Here is a 12435-nt window from a genome sequence, read left to right as displayed (position 1 = left end):
GTCCTGTGGTATTCTGGGTTCCTGACTTCAGACAACAGACACGGAACTCCAGATGCAGGAGAAGAAAGTTCAAGTGGGAAAACATCACTCCTCCTCTTGGGAGAGTGGTCAGTGATTGGTTGGGGGGAACTAGTTACATCAGCTACTGACTGTCACCTTCCCCAGAAGACAGTGGCAGATGCTCCCTTGAGGGGTGCATCTGGTGGCTGGCTGACCTGCCAGCCCATGTTGAGATACATCCCTGGCATTTCCTCCCTTGCGTGCAGTGCTGAGGGGTGGCATGCATGAATTAAAATACGATGTCCCTGTTGTGAGCAGGCGGGAAGCAGCACAGACACAAGCAGGACGGAAGCAGGAGCATAATGTCCATCGTCAGAGCAGCACAGAGCAGGACGGGCACGCTGAGGGAGAGCACGCAAGAACACAGGGATACTCCGGGAAAACGCGGAAAGCTTCATGGAGAAGCAATCCTTATGAAGTAACAAAGATAAGAGAAAAGGGAAGGCTGAGTATTTCAGACCCACCTTCCCACTGTGAACAACCAGTGTGTATGTGTGTGTGTGTGTGTGTGTGTGCGCGCGCGCACGTGTGCATGCTCGTGTGTCCAAGAAGATCCCCACATGTTTCAAAATTTAGGTGTGATTCTATAAAACCATCTGTTAATAAGAAAATTATAAAAGAAATGTAAAAATATCTAAATAAAAAATAATTGTAAGATAAACATGACCCCATGGTCTCTGGCTTGAGCCCAAAGTTTGCTGGCTTGAAGCCCAAGGTCACTGACTTGAGCCCAAAGTGGCTGGCTTGAGCAAGGGGTTACTCGCTCTGCTGTAGCCCCCCGGTCAAGGCACATATGAGGAAGCAATCAATGAACAAGCAATCAACGAACATGACACAACAAAGAATTGATGCTTCTCATCTCTCTTCATTCCTGTCTGTCTGTCCCTATCTGTCCCTCTTTCTGACTCTCTCTGTCTCTATCAAAATAAAATAAAATAAAATAAAATAAAATAAAGTGAGGGAGGTGGTAAAATTAGTGAGTTAGGCATTCTCGAGAAGTTAGAAAAAAAAAAAAAGTAAATTGAATCCAAAGTAAAAGAAAGCAAACAGTAAATATAGGACCAGAAATCAATGGAATAGAGAGAAAAGGTGTTTTTTTTTTAAAAAAAAAAAAAAGTCTAATAAATTAGATAAATCATGACAAGAGAGATCAAGTTAAAAAAATGAACAGATACAAATTATCGACATCAGCAATGAAAAGGGAACATCACAAGGCTATGCAAACACATTGGAAAGCTTAGATGAAATAGTCATATTCCTAGAAAACCAAACATTTCAAAACTGACAGAGGAAATAGACATAAAAATGCTCCTAAAACTAGTCCTAAAGTTTAATCCATAACGAAACTTGCCCCTGCCACCAAAATAGAGACTCGGAGGTCTCCTTATGAAAATTATACCAACATTTAGGAAAGAATAAAACATTTCATAACATTTCCTGATGATAAAAAAAGTTAGCACTTTCCACTTCATATATATAATGGAGCTACAATAACTCATGAACACAGTGGCAAAATTTCTAAACAAAGTATTGCTCAAATATAGGAAACACACAAAAGGGTCTACATTCTGATCACATCTATTCCAAAATACAAGTGTAATTTAACATTTGGAATTGATCGCTATATTTTACCACCTTCACAAAATAAGAGAAAAATAATGTGACCATTCTTATGGAGGTAGTAAAAGATTTATAAAAGTCCAACATCTATTCATAATAAAAACTGTTAGCAAAATAGAAACAGAAAGTAACTTTATAATTATCACACAAGGTATTTGTAAACCTAATAGTAAAGTGTTGAAAATTTTCCCTCTAGAAATGAGAGTGAGATAATGATACTTGTACCTACATCAATTTCACATTAAACTCAAAGCCTGTAACATGGCAGGAAAATATATATATAAAGGTATAAAGACTGAAAAGAAAGAAGTGAAATAGTCATTTTTTCTCAAAAATAGATATGATTTTGTACATAGACATTTCAGAAGACTCCACAGAGAGTTGATTAGGATTATTAAGTGAATTAATAAGGCCATTATTAGACAAAATATCAAGATACAAAAAAATCAATTATATTTTTAAATACTAGCAAATACCAGTTCAAACTTACAACTTAAAAAGCTACCATTTGTGAATCTGAGTGCTTAATTTCTATGGCTCTGCCCCTCCTGCCCCATTGAAGTTAGGCTAGACCTAGTGATATTTATCTGAAGAACAGAGGGAAATGGGGAAAAAGTTGCAGGGGAGAGACCTGGTAGATACCACCTTAACCAGGTGATGAAGGTTAACTTCACCACTGTTATCATGTGAATACCGAGTGTCCCCTGATATGATGTGACTTCATGTTTCTGTATGCTTTCAAAAATCCCATAATACCAGTCTAATAATTAGAAAAACATTGGATGAGATCAGATTGGGGAACTTCCCGGAGTTCCTGGCTAGTAATCTTCAAGACTGTTAAGATTATGAAAAACAAGGACATCCTGAGAAACTGACACAGCCCCAGGAAATGAAAGAGACACGGCAACTAAGTGCAACAGGGTTCCTTGAGTTTCTCTAAACCAGAAAGAACATTAACGGAAAATCTATGAAATCCACATAAAGTCTAGAGTTTACTGAAGTAAACAGCCTCTACTCCTGGTCAACAGTCTCAATAGAAGGAAAGACAGCATTCACTTGGGCCAACCTCTACCTGAAGTCGATCTCCTGGACATAACCTGACCTCCACCTGCCTTCTTACAACACTTTCTATAAGTGGTTGATGATTAGAAAGTCCTTCCTATATTTTCCTAAATACTCTGTATCAGGAGCTGTCCTGATCTGGGCACTGAGAAGGTCATGGCAATGCCCTGAAATCCCCTGGATGGGTATCTTCTCCCAAGACTGTCTCTGACTCCTCCTCACAGTTATTCTCACACTGACAGGCTGACAGCCTGGGGGCCTCGGCATCTCAGGCGCATAAGGGGCCAGAGCCAGGGCAGGATGCAGCCTCTGCTAGGACAGCTGCCAGGGTCGCTCAGGTGTTCACGACATGTCCGAGGATGCACATGTAATTGGGGCGGCTTTTTCTTTACCCTGAAAGCTTGTAAGCACCTTGTGCTGCTGTCAGACAGAAAATCCTGACCCATTTTGAATAGCAGCGGGAACAAAACAGAATTTGGAAAGGAAATCAAATTTCAGGATTATTGATACTTGGACTTTATCTGTAAGTTTTCCTTACTTCTAATGTCTTAAAAAGAATTAATAGAAGAGACTACATACATATCTTAAGAAAGAATAATATGATGATAAGATGCTAAAATTAACATACGTCATGAGCAGTGGCCTTGACATTGACCAATGTCTTGAGTACGGACTGTGTAATGTATAGCATTAACATCTCTTCAGTGGTGCCGTGCTGTCTCTGGTGGCCCAGTCTCCCTGTGTTTGGGCCCATCCTCAAGGCATCTTCATGGTCACAAAATTGTCACTGTACCATCACCATATTCAAAAAAGGCAAAAAGAAGGAGTAAAGGGGAAGATAAAAGATGTCTCTTAGATGGCTTCTCAATATTTGGGTTCAGATGCACTGCCTGTCCTGTGCGTTGCACCAGGTACTAAGACACTCCCCTCCCAGCCTCCAAACGAGCGCTCAGCAGGAGAACTTTCCCACCCAGGGCTGTTTCCCCGCTGCACAGTATTAGGTCTGGTGGAGAAAGGAAACAAAGTTAAGAACCGGGTTTTTTAAATCCCACTGTCCTGCTGAGTGAGACAGTTTTTCTCCCGTGTCTCAGGTTCTCCACCTGTGACGAGGGATGGACAATCTTCCCGAGCCCTGTCCTGTGCACTCTCTGTGCCAATGTGGGCGCATTCTCAGGGGAGAGACAGAGCATTCCTGCTGACCAGCTGGCCACCTAGAGCACAGAGCAGAACGCCAGTGCGAATCACAAGCCTGCTCATTGGCTCTCAGTGTTCACTGCAGGCCCTATCCTGCTCTCAGCAATGGCGTCAGGGAGCCAGGGTGGCCCTGGAGTCCTCTGCACTCTTCTCTGCGTTTCTGTACTCTTCCCCATGCCCCCAATGCTTCACCCTCCACCACTGACAGCCAGAGGTGTGCAGGCTGTGGAACTGCCATGTTCCTATAATTTTCTCTTCCTTTTTTCTATTCACCACTGCCTGCCCAAGTTCCCAGCTCTGACAGAATGAGTCTAGTGAATTACTCATCCTATGCTGTTAACAGCCAACTGTAACTCACAAAGATCAGAAAAGGCAAACTGACATTTTAAAAACCCTATTAAGTGCCTGTCATGGCACTATTGCCACCTTCCCTCAAATGAATCTTAACATTAGGTTTGCAGCAATATCCCCACTTTATGGATTAGGAAACTGAGACTTAAAATGGGTGAGTAAGGTCAGAGCTAGTGTGATGCTATAGTCAGGATACAAATGTAGGTCCATCTGATTCCCAATTCATGAAATAGTTGCAATTTTGTTTCCTTGTGCCGCAAGGTCATGCTCTGCCTGCTCCGCGCTCTACTCTGGTGTGAGTGGCCGTAGATTAGCCTCATTCATTTTGGAGAGTGACACAGGCTTGCAGCACTGTGTGTTTCCTCTCTCTCCTCTACTTGTTGGTGCTGATCAGGGGATGTCCAGGACCTCTATGCCAGCTGGCATGGTGGCCTCAATGTCATTTCTGAATTCTAAACAGGGCATTTGTTCTTGCCACACAGGTACAGGTGCCTTGTGCCAGCTCCAGGAAAATGCTGTCAAGTCCCCGTGCTGTAATGCCCACAGCATAACTCACCTGAATTCATTGCCCCTTGAAAGGGATCTTTCCTTCACTCCTCTGCAAAAAGACAGAGTGAAAACTAGTTTGCTAACAAAGAGACATGAAGAAATGTACTGAGAAAGGAGTTCAGAGAGAGGAGAAGTTGATAGCAGTGAAGACAGACGAGATGAATGTGACATCTGCACACATTTTTCACCAGCAGACTTGTCATTATAGTCTAAAGAATAACCAAGTGATAGGCTCCCACCTGGGCCGTCGGAAACAGCTAATTACAGAGAAATATTAGCTTAGCTCAGGCTTGGGAAGGTGTTTAGCAGAACACTGATTTCAAAAAGATGAATAAAAGGTCTTTTGCAGGGAAAGACAGTCTGCAGTGAGAGCGAAAACACCTAGGTTAAACAAAATCTATTTAATTTTGTTTAATTAAATAGATTTCTTCACTTCTCTGTGAAGATTTCTCAGTCTTTAATATGTTAACAAACATTATGAATTTCTAAGAAGGAAACTAGAGTGTACAGAATTTTCCAGACTTCACAACCCGGATCCACAAAGTAGGTCCCACCTGCTATTCTCCATCCACAAACCACGTTTATTCCTCCCCAGACTGTATCACAATTTGTAAATGATTTCCCTGTTTGCTGGTTTGTGTCTTCCTCACTGGACTCTGTGACCTCTTGGGGGTGGAGGTGGGGAGACACCTGGTCCTTTTAATTTATCACAGCATCCCAACACCCAGTGCTGGGTCTGACACACAGATGACACTGCAGAAATATTGGGTTAACCTTTTTATCTTTTTTATGTTAGTTGTTGTGTATGTGCTGGACACTTTGCCAATTGTTTTATACAGAGTACCTCATTTCATCTTTATATCAATCCTACAGTGTAGGTACGATTCCTGTCCCCTTTCTACAGATAAAGAGACAAAGGCTCAGAATGAACATTCAAGTACCTTGCTCAAGATCCCACAGACAGTCGGTAGTGGAGACAGCGTCTGGACACAGGAATTCTGCACCAGAGCCGGCATTATTATATAAATGAATGTACGAGGTCTCTATCCAATCCCAGGAGGGAGGCCAAAGTAAATGACTGCAGTCATCTTGGCTCAGAGACCAGCCAGGGTCCTTTGAATGAAGAGGGGATAGTCTGATGAATTCCCACTGAGCCCTCAAGAGGCGGCAGACTCTGTTTGACACGTGTTCTCTCATTTAATCCTCTCCGATGCACTTCAAGCAGCAGGTGATATCACCTCCAACCTTAGAGAACCAAGCTGAGGGTCAGACAAGTTACCCCTGACTTCTGCCCAGTGTCGCTGGGCCAGGAAGCAGCCGAGCAGAAGTCTGTCTGATCCCAGAGCTCCTGGGCCAGGTGGCCCACTGCAGCCTGGAGAATAGAGCCCTGCAGAGTGCTCAGAGCAGAAGCTGTGCTCTCACACTCCTCTGTCTTCTTTTGCCTGGGGCACATCCTGTCCAGACAGTCATGTGGCATTGATGCTTCAGCCATGACGTTGCCCAGGTTCCTACCTAGGGACAGAGAGCCCCACCCTTCATCCTCAGCATGTTACCTGGGCTCATCTGGCTTTCTGATCTGGCTGCTGGTGTGGACTCTAGAGCCTGAGCTCACACCTAGTTCCACCATCTACTAACTCTACAGCCTTCAGTCACTGCTGCCTCTTTGAACCTCATATATAATACTAGGTCTGGCTTCACTAGATCATTGGGACAACTAATTTAAATGACATTTTAAGTACATTAGCTCATTGCCTGGCACATTTTAGAACTGTATTAAGTCACTTTTATTAATAAAATAGTAAATAATCTCTCCTGATCCAGACTGGTGACCTTAAAGAGGTTATGGAACTGCGATACCTCACGCCCTCTGCTGGGGGTGCAGGGATATACAGGTAAGCACAGCTCAGTATGTTTGCTGAGGGGACCTGGCTTCGCTCCCAGTATCAACAAAAATGCAAAGACAGAGGGGTGGACATGACCATGTCAGGCCCAGAGCAGAGTGGAGCAGTTGCATGATGGGACAGTCTCCCTCCCTTTGCAGTGTAAACCTCAGGAGGACGCAGCTGGCACGCAGGTTCGGGCGGGTCTGAGCCGCAGGTTCCGAAGTCCCTTCTTGGGAAAACTATGCCAACTCCAGGAGATGGTTGTTTACTTGGCTCTTCTGGGGGGGGTACAAGGTGGAAGACTTCTCCAGCAGAGGGTCAGCTCTTATAGTTCTGCCATTTGTGGCTCAGTCTCCAATTATGCTCTGAAGCGACCTTCCACATTCGAGATCCCATTTTTCATAAAAATGGTACACATGGGGCCAGAGTGATTCTTACTGCTTGTCCAGAGACAGACTAATAAGCAGCCCATGTACCCAGCACTTATGTGTTTGGCTGGCTGCTAAACACATGGTACTCCATTAATTCCCATGGTCCCCTGTGAGGCGGGCAAAGCCCCTCAGCTATACCATGAGGAAGATGAAGCTTAAAGAGATTAGGTCATGTGCCCGGCCATATCATTCCTGAGGGCTGGAGCCTCTAACACTGAAGCCTGCCTCTTCAACATCATGCAATCCACTTCCCACCACATGATCTCTCTCCCCAGAGATGGAGCATCTGGCTGGCTCTCAGGAGTCCTGGGTTCTAGTCCTAACACTGCCTCTAATTCATGCATGCTTATCAAGCTATTCAACTCCTATGGGCCTCAGCTGCCCTATCAGTAAAGGAACAGTGATAACAATAATAACTGTTGAGCCATCACCAGGCTCACCATAAATACCGTACATGTGCCACTTTATTCCGTCCTCACACGGTGCACCGAGGCAGCATCAACACACCCTCATGTATGGAAAGGAAAGGAATTTCGTGGAGAGGAGTGCGTGCAGCCCCACAGCCTATAGGGGGTGGGCCAGGAGCCAACATGGAGCCTGCCTGGCCCAGAGCCCTGGCTCTCTGCACTGCCGAGCCAGCCTCCCTCCCCCAGTGCAAGAAGGGAGGCTCTGTTAGCATCAGAGCATCTTCAAGGTCAATCTCTGGGGTTCTAAGAAAGGTACCAAGACAGTGCCCAGGTAGCCAAGAGCCAGGCCCTCCTGTCCGAGTCTGCCCACTGGTGCCGGCGCTGTGCCTCTGCTCACACCGGACGATCGGTCACTCTGGGGCCTTCCTGTCCCAGTCTGCCCACTGGTGCCAGCACGTGCTTCTGCTCACACCGGACGATCGGTCACTCCAGGGCCTCCTGTCCCAGTCTGCCCACTGGTGCCAGCGCGTGCCTCTGCTCACATTGGACGATCGGTCACTCCAGGGCCTCCTGTCCTAGTCTGCCCACTGGTGCCAGCACTGTGCCTCTGCTCACACCGGACGATCGGTCACTCCAGGGCCTCCTGTCCCAGTCTGCCCACTGGTGCCAGCGCTGTGCCTCTGCTCACACCACGCCTGCCTGCCTCACCCTGAGCTTCCTTATATATTGGAAAGCCAATCAAGCCTCGCTTCCCCTGGCCATGTCAGAGACCCTCTTTGCTTACTTGACACACTGAGGTGACTGTGAGTAGCTACTGGACCCTCAGGCCCTCGCCTTGGCCATGGCAGGTGCATAGCAGCCACAGGGTGATGACTTCACACACATACTCCACGCGTGCCTGCAGCCTGCATACATCTATACATCCTCAGTACATATGGGGTGTGGTGTTCACGTTTTCTAACAAATCTCAATTCAGTATTTCCAATCTCAGTTTCTTTTTGTAAGTTTTACCATCTTCCACTCCTCTTGCACCACCTTTGAGGTAACTGAGGTCCATATGATCCCGTCAAAGGGTGGCAAATGTCACTGGTGGAGCCAAACAACAACGTGATACAAACTGAGCTTGTCCATCCCAGGGTTTCAAACTTGGTACAAGGGTGGTGAGAAAGCTTCAGAGTGGCACTGCCACCAAAGATGCCCTCCTGTCCCTCTCTACCGGAAGCCCTCTCAGCCCTCTCCAAAGCAGCCACACAGGCAGAGAGAGACCCAGAGGACTGTCCAGGACTGAATGGAGGGCCCGGGCCTGCTGCCATGTCACCTTTGTCCTCAGTGAACAAGTGCTCATCCGGACAACTGTCACTGAGAAATACCATGCAGCTTCAGCTCTGCAATGAGGCTACTGAGGAGGCAATCATATACCCGAGACAGAACCTCACACGTTTGCTTATGGTGCATCAGAAAACTCCTGCTCCCCACCCAGCCAGGCCCACCCTGGGGTGGGACATCCGCGGAGCAGGGCAGACACCTGATATCTGAGTGCAGAGGGACCTTGTCAGAGGACCTTTAGAAGAGGCAGCACGTCCTAGATGGATGATGGTCAGAAGCCTTTGTCACTCACTGTAGCTCAAGGCTCTGTGGGTAGGGGGCAGAGTGGTCCCCCTCCCCAGAAAAGATTACTGAGCAACCAATAATGTGCACACCAGAGGTATTGAGGAAGGTTTCTTAGGGTTAATAATTTATTAGGTCCGGGAATCAAGCTAGGTGGGGAGTTGCATAACAAGAAGGGGACTAAAGGGCTTAATCAATTCAATTCGATTCAACAGTCAACGTCCTTGAGTTCATGTGCAAGGCAGCGAGGGGGCAGCAGCCAACAGACTTCTCTCCCCTGAGTGTCTCCTAGTCTACTGAGGATGGAGTGTGGAAGGGGTGAGGTCCCGACTTTACCAACAGGACCAGGGAATTCAGCCTGCTGCACCCGCACCGCTAGACTGGGTGCAGGAGATCCCGTGACTACCTGTGCTGGCTCTCTGAACTCTGAAACACTTTCTAAATGTCAGAATAACACCATTTGTTTCAGATTTTCATGTGAGTTAAGTGCTGTCCACTAGATCCTGCCCTATCTGTGCTCCCTGCTGCCCAAGGCTGCCTTCACCAGCTGTAACTTTGAGGATACCCGACCCACCTGCTCCAGGGACCCCACAGTCTCCTGGGGAGTGTGGAGGCTCACAAGGGCGGTGGCAGAGCCCCTCCCCTTGTCACTCTACCATTTTCTGCAGTCCTGCTCTCCGATGTGCTGCTCCTTCGTTGGTTTGGTGGGTGGAAACTTTCGTGTTAAGGTGGTTCTGGAATGATCAGACATGAGAGAGATCTCAAAAGTCGTCATCCCGGCTGGTGGAGGTCCCGCAACACTGGATTAGCTTCTATGTTTTCTCACTGTTTCGGGGACAAAGCCCACCGTTCTGCTGCCACCTTCCTCCAAACGTTTATAATAAAGTGGGTGGCACACATCAGCATTTCCCTCCCTCACTGGGACCACGCTCCTGGCTCCCCACATCATGCCCACAGGCGAGGCTGTGCAGTGCTTTGCGCGGGTCCCACAATGCGCACCGTCCTCCAGGAAGCGGGCAGCACAGTGCAGTCCCGCCTGCTGTTCCAGGGCACTCAGTGCCCTGCATGACAACTTCCCCCTGAAACATCAACCGGGAAGGACTTTCAGGAGAAACAGTGAGCCACTTGCAGGTACAAGGCTAAGTACCACACCTCTGCTTCAATGTTTATCTTTGCAAAAAAAAGAAAGAAGGCGTAGGGGAAAACCTTAGTATGATTACAGGCTGCATATCCCTAGAAAAGTAACCCAACCACTCTAACAGTCTTTATTCGTATGTAGAATGAAGATGATGATAATTATTCTGTAGGGTTGTTATCAAGGTCAAATTTGATACTGTATATGAAGTTCTGGGAAACTCATCTGCCAATGTCCAAAGTATGGTGGCTATAGCACGTGAAGATGAAGACTGCTGATGAGTCACAGTAAGGGCTGCTCATTGCTGCCTCCTCTCTCCCTCTCTAAAGAAAATCTTGCTGCTGCAAGCTCAGAATCTCCCTTTGGTCTCCTACTAACACCAGAGAACAGCCATCTTGGGCAAAGGCCCCGTGCAGGAGCGTGCACTGGGGTGACGATAAAAAGGCCACCTGAGAGCCTGGACAGAGGCCGGGCGTCCCACATGCCTGGCTGGACCTCCAGGCAGCTGCTAGGCACAGCATGGCTGCCCATGTGTCTGTGACCTGGCAAGTGCTGGTGGGCAGTGGTGGGGGGGGGGAATGGGCGGAGAAGGTCTGGCTCACCTGTCAGTGAGACTCCCCAGTGACCTTAATGATGCCCTCAGGGCATATGCTGTTCTACATCCACCTGGTGAGTGAGAGGGCAGGGCAGTTCTCCTCCTGCAATTCCTAATGAAAAGGGTGCTCTCGCTCTCTTTTTTTTAATGTTTTACTTTATTGATTTTTAGAGAGAGGAAGGGAGAGAGCAGGAGAGACAAGAACATCTATCTGTTCCTATATGTGCCCTGACCAGGAATTGAACTAGCAACCTCTATGCTTCAGGATGATGCTCACCAACCAAGCTATCTGGCCAGGGCTGAAAAGGGTGCTTTTTAGTCTTTTTTGAAAAAACCTTCATGGAGACATTAGGGGCTCTCAGGGGATCAAGACCCATCTTCCTGTTTCTGACTCATGTGTGCTGCCTTCCCCAGGAATTTTTGTTTGACTGTTTGTTTGTTGGCTGTGGTCTCCTCAGTCTATTTGTCTTGCTGACTGAACTACAGAAAAGAGGAAATACTTGGAGAGAGATTCTCTACTTTTGAGTAACAAGTATTTTTTAAAGTTTGCTTTCTTGTACTGGGGAAGCTCCCTGTGTGTGTGGTCTATGGAAGGCTGCAGGTGCTTGTCCTCAGGGCAGCACATTGCAAATTGCCAACTGCTTCCTGCTTGGGAGGAGCAATTGTTTGTTATTGTTGGCTGGAGAAGGGGTTTGTTCCCCCAGCCTGTTTTGCTAAAGAGGAGAGAGAGAGAGAGAGAGAGAGAGAGAGAGAGAGAGAGAGAGAGAGAGAGAGAGGAGAGAGGAGAGAGCGCACTGAGGGGCTTGGGATCCCTGCTGAGGCTGATGGTGGGGGCCTGTGAGTCCGGGAGAATCCAGAGAGAGAGAAGCATTCTTCCCTGCCTGTTTGTTCGTCTGCAGTTATGAGACTTTAATAAAAGGAATGGCCCATCATCCCCTGGCTCCACAGCTCCTTTATCATCCGCCGAACCCAGTGAGAACCTGCATGATGACGGCAGCAGCCACTGGCCCTACATCTACTCAAAAATATGGCAGAAAGGATTTCAGTGACAGCACTTTTATATGCCAGTAAGCTAAATAGAGTTTTTTTAAACACACACATATACACGTATACATATGTATACTGGGATCGTGTTTGAACTTTATCTAAGAGCAGAGTGTATTTGCCTGCTATATTTATCAAAAAGGAGCTAAAAAACAGTGACAAGATCAGAAGAAAGCAGAAAGAGAAAATAAAATTTATTAAATGCTCATTATGTGCTAGAAATAGGCCAATGTTTTGCATATATTATTGTCCCCCCATGACCAAGTAGACACCATGACCACCCATACTCTACTACTGCGGAGATTGCCGCTGTCCCTATACTCTGTCACCTGCAAGTGTAGAATCTGAATTTGCCTCAATGTGGAGTCCACTGTCTTGACCAACATTATGTCTCTAGACCCCAAGAGAATGAAATAAAAGAAATTTTGCATTTCAGTAAAAAAAAAGTTAAATATTAGCACTCAAGTATATAAGATCTTACTGCATTAATTTTGAC

The sequence above is a fragment of the Saccopteryx leptura genome, chromosome 6 (genome assembly GCF_036850995.1).
Source record: "Saccopteryx leptura isolate mSacLep1 chromosome 6, mSacLep1_pri_phased_curated, whole genome shotgun sequence".
Taxonomy (NCBI): Eukaryota; Metazoa; Chordata; class Mammalia; order Chiroptera; family Emballonuridae; genus Saccopteryx; species Saccopteryx leptura.
Note: the sequence above shows the minus strand (reverse complement) of the source record.